Below are 10,962 nucleotides of genomic sequence, written 5' to 3' on the forward strand. Positions count from 1 at the left end.
TTTAAATAGATTTTAATTTTAAAAAGTGCTGAACAACTAGATTTTTTTTCAGTTTTGTCAATCCTATCATTAAGGAAAAAAATTTCATCAAGTGCACAATTCTAATTGTAGTACATCAAGCAAAATACAATTGTCTGTCTGTATGGTGTTGCTTGGGATTTTATACCTGTTGTAATATTTATTTGATGCTCTGAGTGACGCTGTTGGTCCGGGCTACAGATTTAAAATTCTCATATTAGGTCCTCCTCTCTGTAATGATTGCATTCTGCTTGGTTGTCTCTTCACTTTGGACGTTCTTTGAAGTAAACCACATCACAAAAAATCGTCATTCAACTCGATTACTTAACATTATTTTGAAACTTCTGTATTGTTTATACCGTGCAGTGTTTTTAATATGGATTTTCATTTTTCGCTCGATGCCCAGATAAGAGGCTCTGCTGTTCAGTTTTCGACGTGGATGATATTGGTTAGATTTGCCTTTGTAATGGCCATAGCGCACGGGCAGGTCCGTTATTCTATTCCCGAGGAGATGAACAAGGGATCACTGGTGGGAAATATTGTTCAGGATCTCGGATTGGATGTAAAGAGACTGAAATCTGGAAGAGCTCGTATCTTTACGGAGGACAGTCGTGAGTACATCAGTCTGAATGTGGACAAAGGCACTCTGATAGTGAGAGAGAGGATAGATAGAGAGGAGCTGTGCGCTCAAGTGTCTCCATGCTCTTTACATTTCCAGATTATTCTAGATAATCCAATGGAGCTGCATCGAGTTGATGTTGAAATACTTGACGTCAATGATAATGCACCTGCATTCGACAGAAAAGAAATAAGCATCGAAATAGCGGAATCTGTTGCACCAGGCGCACGTTTTTCTTTACAAAGGGCGCATGATCCGGATGTTGGTGTGAATACAGTACAGAAATACACCATTCATCCATCGGATCACTTCAGTGTAAAAGAATTATCTCGTAGTGACGGTACCAAATATTTTGAAATGGTTTTAAAAACACATTTAGACAGAGAGATTCAGGAAGAACATAATTTAATTTTGACGGCATTTGATGGTGGAAATCCTCAGAAATCTGGAACAGTTAAAATAAAAGTCACTGTTCTTGATGCAAATGATAATTCACCTGTGTTTAGTCAGCCAATATACCGAGTGTCTTTGTCAGAAAATACTGCAAAAGATAGTTTAGTAGTGACAGTCAGTGCTACTGACATGGACAAAGGATCTAATGGAGAGGTTTCATATTCATTTTCACAAAGCACCGGAAAGGAAGCCACAGAAATATTTAGCATTGATTCAGACACTGGTGTAATAAAACTAAAGGGTATTTTAGATTTTGAAAAATCCAAACAGTATGAGTTAGATGTTGATGCGATGGACAATGGCGGACAAACTGATACCAGTAAAGTGCAGGTTGAAGTTACAGATGTTAATGATAATTCCCCTGTTATTAGTGTAATCTCATTTTCCAACTCGATACCTGAAGATTCCGCTTCTGAATCGGTTGTAGCCATGCTGAATATTAAAGACGCAGATTCCGGGAAAAACGGACAAATAAAATGTACAGTAAATTCACATCTGCCATTTCGCATCAAAACCACATCATCTAATATCTATAGTTTAGTCACAGACCGTATTTTAGATCGTGAAATGTTTTCTGAATACAATATAACAATCACAGCTACAGATGAAGGATCTCCATCTTTATCTACAAATAAAACACTGAGGCTTAAAATATCGGATGTGAACGACAACGCCCCTGTTTTCCAGCGTCACTCATACACCGCTTATGTGATGGAAAATAATTCACCTGGAGTTTCTATATTTTCAGTAACAGCTACAGACAGAGACTCTGGTAATAATGCGCGCATTTCTTATTTTTTAGAAGATCTTTCTGTCAACGGAGTTTCTGCTTCGTCTTATATTTCTGTTAACGCAGAGAGCGGGGAGATTCTTGCTATTCGATCTTTTGATTTCGAGCAAACAAAAGAGTTCAACATTCGCGTAAAAGCGCAGGACGGAGGAAACCCGCCGCTCAGTAGCAACGTGAGTGTGAAAATGATTATTCAGGACCAGAATGACAACGCGCCTCAGATTCTGTATCCAGTACAAACTGGTGGCTCTGTGGTGGCTGAAATGGTGCCTCGTTCAGCAGATGTGGGATATCTGGTCACTAAAGTGGTGGCTGTGGATGTGGACTCTGGACAGAATGCCTGGCTCTCATATAAACTACACAAAGCGACAGACAGGGCGCTGTTTGAAGTGGGCTTACAGAATGGAGAAATCAGAACTGTGCGCCAAGTCACTGATAAAGATGCTGTGAAACAGAAGCTCACTGTTGTAGTGGAGGACAACGGACAGCCTTCTCGTTCAGCTACAGTCAATGTTAACGTGGTGGTGGCGGACACTTTCCCTGAAGTGCTCTCCGAGTTCACTGACTTTACGCACGACAAGGAATATAACGAGAACCTGACTTTATATCTAGTCCTGGCCTTGGCTGTAGTTTCATTTCTCTTTATTGTGTCCATCATAGCTATAGTGTCAGTGAAATGCTACAGATGGAGACGTGAGAGGATGTTTTACAAATCCGGTGCCAATTTGCCAGTTATTCCATATTATCCACCTCTTTACGCAGATGTAGGAGGAACAGGAACGTTACAGCATGTGTACAATTATGACGCTTACAGAACCACTGACTCTAGAAAGAGTGATCTGAAATACACCAGACCTCCTACTGAGAGCTTCATTAGTCTGGACAGCAGTGCAACACTTCCGCATGCGCACCGGGACAAAACCTGTTGCGAATTTGATGAGGTGAGAGCTACTGATGACTTATTTATCCAAAGGGTTATAAATATTGACTTAATTTTGAAATAATAACTATTATTGTGTTTCATATATATGTTGCCGATTGCCCGCTGTTACTGGTGATAGAATTTAGCCATTTCTTGCACAAGAATAACACTACACACCGGTTCATGTGCATGAGGTAGTTTCTAGTAATAAAAATAAAAGAAACAATTACTTATTATACAATAACATCGTAATGTGACATGTTTAACACGAACTTTATGCAAATGGTACAATTTAACTTCAAATAACTAACCATCTTAGATAACAGTTTCAGCAACCACAGTTAAAATCATATTAAATATCCTTAACATCATGTAGCCAAAATTAAGATCACACAGTGGTGTCTTTTTTAGTTTTTCTCAGTTGGTTTGTGGCATTTCTCAAATCATCCTTTAGATTTTCAAATCAGTAAGTGCATTCTCAAAACAATGTGTACAAACAGCACAATACATTGGATTTCTTGCAAAAGCCTGTTTTTTGCTCAAAATCCTTAGTACTTCTTTCAAAATTAAGTCTTTGTGTCAATTAACATTTCATTGCCATCAAAATAACAAGTCCTTTTATCATTGTTTACGAACAAGATAGTCAAAATGTTTAGCCTTTTTTTTAATATGACACTGCTTTATTTTAGTATTTCACGAGGATGAATTTCTTCTAAGTGTGCAACTATGATTTACAACAGCACATATTTACACATTACTGTATGTTGGATATTGATTGTAAGAGACTGGACAGGATTCATTTGTTCAATTTTTCTTTACTGATGGACTGACAATTTACAATATACAGTAATGTCATTGTGATAGAAAATAAAAAGACACAAATTAAAATACCAAAAGGTAAACATAGGAAACACTTCTTAGGCAGAACTGCACATGCCGCAATATACAGTGCAATCAGTCTCTACCCCCTGACGGGCCACAGATTTTCATCCACATCACAACAGATATCATCCCTTGCAATACCATTGTGAGGCCATGATTGACAACAAGGTCCACAATAGTGGCTCTAATTTATTTTGAAATGTGTCTATGTCTCTGGCCTCTTCTTCCTCTTCCTCTATTCTGCCTCCTTACCCTTCCAGCATGCATTATTTTTGGGTCTCGACCATGTTTATTTCCTAGTTGTTTATCCGTTTTTAACTATTGAGAATCTGGTTTGCTGTTTTTATATACACTCGCCAATTACAGTAAAGGTTCGCGAGATTCAGCCTTGACCTATTTTATAGAACTAGTTGATAGGTTGATCTAAAAGTAAACACGCCCCTTAATTAGTGACATTCAAGGTTCATCTGCACAATTCATCAAGACACATTTACCAAAAAAGTTTAATAGAACTGTGAAGAAGAAGAGCTTGACAAATGTTGACAACTGGTTTAACCATTCTGCATTCATTGACTTATGCAATGAACTGATGCCTAAATGTTTTGAGGGTTAAAACCATTTAAGCGAAACTAGTATAATACATTTTGATCAACATGACATAAACAACTGATAATGTAGAAAACAGCAGACAATTGTACACAATCGATTAAATGATGTACAAAAGCATTCGCAATGTAATCAAAGCAACGAGAAATGTTCTTATGAAGAGCAGAAATGACTAAATGATGTGGAGTTTGAACAAGTAGTTTTGAGAATTTCATTTCTGATCTGGGAAATGCTCCAAAGCGACCCCCATGATTTCGCCCGTGTCGGGGAAGCCGCACCAGAGACCCTGAACACGCGCCCCTCGCTCCGAAACGAATATCATTCATAATATAATATAATATAATAAATATATATGACATAAACAACTGCTAATGTAAAAAACAGCGGACACATGCACACAATCAATTAAATGAATGTTCCAAAGCATTCGCAATTTGACCAAAGCAACGAGAAATTGTTTTTATGGTGTGCAGAAGTAACTAAATGACATGGAGGTTAAACAAGTAGGCATGAGAAGTTCATTTCTGATTTGAGAAACGCTGAAAAACAACTGAAAAAATCTTCAACATCTTTGGCTTTGCTTTTAGATTAAATAAAGCGTTTTAAATTAATTTCCCCCATCCGGAACTACAAGTTAACACTTTTTAAATAGATTTAAATTTAAGAAAGTGCTGAACAACTAGATTTTTTTTAAGTTTGGTCAGTCCTATCATTAAGGAAAATAAGTTCATCAAGTGCACAATTCTAATTGTAGTATATTAAGCACAGTACGTTTGTCTGTCTGTATGGTGTTGCTTGGGATTTTATACCTGTTGTAATATTTATTTGATGCTCTGAGTGACGCTGTTGGTCAGGGCTACAGATTTAAAATTCTCATATTAGGTCCTCCTCTCTGTAATGATTGCATTCTGCTTGGTTGTCTCTTCACTTTGGACGTTCTTTGAAGTAAACCACATCACAAAAAATTGTCATTCAACTCGATTACTTAACATTATTTTGAAACTTCTTTATTGTTTATACCGTGCAGTGTTTTTAATATGGATTTTCATTTTTCGCTCGATGCCCAGATAAGAGGCTCTGCTGTTCAGTTTTCGACGTGGATGATATTGGTTAGATTTGCCTTTGTAATGGCCATAGCGCACGGGCAGGTCCGTTATTCTATTCCCGAGGAGATGAACACGGGATCAGTGGTGGGAAATATTGTTCAGGATCTCGGAATGGATGTAAAGAGACTGAAATCTGGAAGAGCTCGGATCTTTACGGAGGACAGTCGTGAGTACATCAGTCTGAATGTGGACAAAGGCACTCTGATAGTGAGAGAGAGAATAGATAGAGAGGAGCTGTGCGCTCAAGTGTCTCCATGCTCTTTACATTTCCAGATCATTCTAGATAATCCAGTGGTGTTGCATCAAGTTGATGTTGAAATAGTGGATATCAACGACCATGCTCCTGCTTTTAACAGAAAAGAAATCAACGTTGAAATATCAGAAACTGCTGCCTCTGGGTCGCGGTTTTCGTTAGACAATGCGTATGATCCGGATGTTGGATTGAATACACTGCAGAGATACACCCTTAATCCAATAAATCATTTCACATTGAAAGAATTATATCGTAGCGATGGTACCAAATATGTTGCGATGGTATTAAAAACATCCTTAGACAGAGAGATTCAGGAAGAGCATAATTTAATTTTGACGGCATTTGATGGTGGAAATCCTCAGAAATCTGGAACAGTTAAGGTAACTGTCACTGTTCTTGATGCAAATGATAATTCACCTGTGTTCAGTCAGCCAATATACCGAGTGTCTTTGTCAGAAAATATTCCAAAAGATAGTTTAGTAGTGACAGTCAGTGCTACTGACAAGGACAAAGGATCCAATGGTGAGGTTACATATTCATTTTCACAAAGCACCAGAAATGAAGCAATGGATTTGTTCAGTATTGATTCAGATAATGGCAAAATTCAGTTAAAAGGATTCTTAGATTTTGAAAAATCTAAACAGTACGAAATAGATGTTGAAGCAATTGATAGTGGTGGGTTAATTAATACTAGTAAAGTGCTGGTTGAAATTGTCGATGTTAATGATAATGCTCCTGTTATCAGTGTAATCTCGTTTTCTAACCCAATGCCGGAAGATTCCCCTTCTGACACTCTTGTAGCGATGCTGAATATTAAAGACATAGACAGTGGAAAGAATGGACAAATAAAATGTACAGTAAATTCAGATCTGCCATTTCGCATTAAAGCCACGTCTTCAAATTTATATAGTTTAGTTACAGACCGTAGTTTAGATCGTGAAATATTTTCTGAATACAATATAACGATCACAACTACAGATGAAGGATCTCCATCTTTATCTACAAATAAAACACTGAGGCTTAAAATATCGGATGTGAACGACAACGCCCCTGTTTTCCAGCGTCACTCATACACCGCTTATGTGATGGAAAATAATTCACCTGGAGTTTCTATATTTTCAGTAACAGCTACAGACAGAGACTCTGCTAATAATGCGCGCATTTCTTATTTTTTAGAAGATCTTTCTGTCAACGGAGTTTCTGCTTCGTCTTATATTTCTGTTAACGCAGAGAGCGGGGAGATTCTTGCTATTCGATCTTTTGATTTCGAGCAAACAAAAGAGTTCAACATTCGCGTAAAAGCGCAGGACGGAGGAAACCCGCCGCTCAGTAGCAACGTGAGTGTGAAAATGATTATTCAGGACCAGAATGACAACGCGCCTCAGATTCTGTATCCAGTACAAACTGGTGGCTCTGTGGTGGCTGAAATGGTGCCTCGTTCAGCAGATGTGGGATATCTGGTCACTAAAGTGGTGGCTGTGGATGTGGACTCTGGACAGAATGCCTGGCTCTCATATAAACTACACAAAGCGACAGACAGGGCGCTGTTTGAAGTGGGCTTACAGAATGGAGAAATCAGAACTGTGCGCCAAGTCACTGATAAAGATGCTGTGAAACAAAAGCTCACTGTTGTAGTGGAGGACAACGGACAGCCTTCTCGTTCAGCTACAGTCAATGTTAACGTGGTGGTGGCGGACACTTTCCCTGAAGTGCTCTCCGAGTATACTGACTTTACGCACGACAAGGAATATAACGAGAACCTGACTTTATATCTAGTCCTGGCCTTGGCTGTAGTTTCATTTCTCTTCATCGTGTCCATCATAGCTATAGTGTCAGTGAAATGCTACAGATGGAGACGTGAGCGGATGTTTTTCAAATCCGGTGCCAATCTGCCAGTTATTCCATATTATCCACCTCTTTACGCAGATGTAGGAGGAACAGGAACTTTACAGCATGTGTACAATTATGACGCTTACAGAACCACTGACTCTAGAAAGAGTGACCTGAAATACGCCAGACCTCCTACTGAGAGCTTCATTAGTCTGGACAGCTCTGGAACACAAACACTTACGCATGCGCAGAAGATGAAACCTGACGATTATGATCAGGTGAGAGATACTTCTAAAGTCCACAGTACGACGACTTCCTTTTTTTTGTCCTTTTGTAGTATCAACTAAATAATTGTATATTTTTATATAAATGTCCTATTCCCAGTCGCATTATTATTGATTGCCTTTTCTCTTGATACCTTTGTATAGTTTCAAATATAATAAAATGATACAAATAAATATCATGATTTGGAAACATTTCGAAATATTTCGAAAAAGTAATTGTTAGTTCTATAATAAATATAAGACAGGATTTTATAAAGTAGTTATTTATTATCACTAGAAATTATATATTCGGTTTTCATTTTATTTAGGTAAAACGTGTTTTGGAAGATAATACGTATTTTAACATACAGTGTGCCCATATCGTGATTATTGTCACGAAACTTAATCTGTTGATTGATGTTAATTAACACGAATTTCCTTCTTTTTTCGTGTCTATATTATTTGCGAGATAAAATTTCTTGGCTATATCACGAATTGCTACCGTGAGACTGTGTTGCACCAGTTGCTCATGTACGTCCGAGGGCAGATGTGTTGTAATGATTTCCTAGAGCTCTGAGTGACGCTGTTGGTCAGCGTGTGCAGCTATAAACGTTGCTTTATAAATCCTCCTCTGTATTACGACTGTACAGGATTTCTGTTCACTTTTGACTGTCTGTCGGTTGAACAAGTATAGTGGAAGATCTCCTTTTAGCTAAAATATATTTTTGTTTTATTCTGATTTCAGTTGTCTAAATATATTTTGGCTTTGAAGTATATATATTTGTATAAGATGACTGGTCGTTGGTTTTTCCATGATCGGATAAAAGGCTCTAGTATCAGCGTTTTGACATGGCTGACAATGCATATGGTTGGAGTAGCTTTTTTCATATCCGTTGCGCGCGGACAGGTCCGTTATTCTATTCCCGAGGAGATGAACACGGGATCAGTGGTGGGAAATATCGTTCACGATCTTGGAATGGATGTAAAGAGACTAAAATCTGGCAGAGCTCGGATCTTTACGGAGGACAGTCGTGAGTACATCAGTCTGAATGTGGACAAAGGCACTCTGATAGTGAGAGAGAGGATAGATAGAGAGGAGCTGTGCGCTCAAGTGTCTCCATGCTCTTTACATTTTCAGATTATTCTGGATAATCCAGTGGAGATGCATCAAGTTGATGTTGAAATAGTGGATATCAACGACAATGCTCCTGCTTTTAACAGAAAAGAAATCAATGTTGAAATATCAGAAACTGCTGCCTCTGGGTCGCGGTTTTTGTTAGACAATGCGTATGATCCGGATGTTGGACTGAATACACTGCAGAGATACACCCTTAATCCAATATATCATTTCACATTGAAGGAATTATATCGTAGCGATGGCACCAAATATGTTGAGATGATTTTAAAAACAGCTTTAGACAGAGAGGTTCAGGAAGAGCATAATTTAATTTTGACTGCATTTGATGGTGGAAATCCTCAGAAATCTGGAACAGTTAAGGTAACTGTCACTGTTCTTGATGCAAATGATAATTCACCTGTGTTCAGTCAGCCAATATACCGAGTGTCTTTGTCAGAAAATATTCCAAAAGATAGTTTAGTAGTGACAGTCAGTGCTACTGACAAGGACAAAGGACCTTACGGCGAGGTTACATATTCATTTTCACAAAGCACCGGAAAAGAAAACATACATTTGTTCAGTATTGATTCAGACACTGGTGAAATTCAGTTGAAAGGATTCTTAGATTTTGAAAAATCTAAACAGTACGAAATAGATGTTGAAGCAATTGATAGTGGTGGGTTAATTAATACTAGTAAAGTGCTGGTTGAAATTGTTGATGTTAATGATAATGCTCCTGTTATCAGTGTAATCTCGTTTTCTAACCCAATGCCGGAAGATTCCCCTTCTGACACTCTTGTAGCGATGCTGAATATTAAAGACATAGACAGTGGAAAGAATGGACAAATAAAATGTACAGTAAATTCAGATCTGCCATTTCGCATTAAAGCCACGTCTTCCAATTTCTATAGTTTAGTCACAGACCGTATTTTAGATCGTGAAATGTTTTCTGAATACAATATAACGATCACAGCTACAGATGAAGGATCTCCATCTTTATCTACAAATAAAACACTGAGGCTTAAAATATCGGATGTGAACGACAACGCCCCTGTTTTCCAGCGTCACTCATACACCGCTTATGTGATGGAAAATAATTCACCTGGAGTTTCTATATTTTCAGTAACAGCTACAGACAGAGACTCTGCTAATAATGCGCGCATTTCTTATTTTTTAGAAGATCTTTCTGTCAACGGAGTTTCTGCTTCGTCTTATATTTCTGTTAACGCAGAGAGCGGGGAGATTCTTGCTATTCGATCTTTTGATTTCGAGCAAACAAAAGAGTTCAACATTCGCGTAAAAGCGCAGGACGGAGGAAACCCGCCGCTCAGTAGCAACGTGAGTGTGAAAATGATCATTCAGGACCAGAATGACAACGCGCCTCAGATTCTGTATCCAGTACAAACTGGTGGCTCTGTGGTGGCTGAAATGGTGCCTCGTTCAGCAGATGTGGGATATCTGGTCACTAAAGTGGTGGCTGTGGATGTGGACTCTGGACAGAATGCCTGGCTTTCATATAAACTACACAAAGCGACAGACAGGGCGCTGTTTGAAGTGGGCTTACAGAATGGAGAAATCAGAACTATGCGCCAAGTCACTGATAAAGATGCTGTGAAACAGAAGCTCACTGTTGTAGTGGAGGACAACGGACAGCCTTCTCGTTCAGCTACAGTCAATGTTAACGTGGTGGTGGCGGACACTTTCCCTGAAGTGCTCTCCGAGTATACTGACTTTACGCACGACAAGGAATATAACGAGAACCTGACTTTATATCTAGTCCTGGCTTTGGCTGTAGTTTCATTTTTCTTCATCGTGTCCATCATAGCTATAGTGTCAGTGAAATGCTACAGATGGAGACGTGAGAGGATGTTTTACAAATCCGGTGCCAATCTGCCAGTTATTCCGTATTATCCACCTCTTTACGCAGATGTAGGAGGAACAGGAACTTTACAGCATGTGTACAATTATGACGCTTACAGAACCACTGACTCTAGAAAAAGTGATCTGAAATACATTGGACCTCCTACTGAGTGCTTCATTAGTCTGGGCAGCTCTGGGACACAAACACTTACGCATGCGCAGAAGATGAAACCTGCTGATTAT

At 38.7% G+C, this 10,962-nt stretch overlaps 2 pseudogenes across 2 annotated transcripts; both read left to right on the forward strand.

The window, feature by feature from the left end:
- The first annotated feature begins 5,035 nt into the window (after positions 1-5,035).
- LOC310729047 (protocadherin gamma-A11 pseudogene) lies at positions 5,036-7,751 on the forward strand (annotated as a pseudogene). The gene has a single exon. The product of its transcript is annotated as a protocadherin gamma-A11 pseudogene (transcript).
- A 373-nt stretch (positions 7,752-8,124) lies between these two features.
- LOC310729044 (protocadherin gamma-A11 pseudogene) lies at positions 8,125-10,962 on the forward strand (annotated as a pseudogene). The gene has a single exon. The product of its transcript is annotated as a protocadherin gamma-A11 pseudogene (transcript).

This window comes from Silurus aristotelis (genome assembly GCF_946808225.1).
Source record: "Silurus aristotelis genome assembly, chromosome: 7".
In the NCBI taxonomy this organism is placed as follows: domain Eukaryota; kingdom Metazoa; phylum Chordata; class Actinopteri; order Siluriformes; family Siluridae; genus Silurus; species Silurus aristotelis.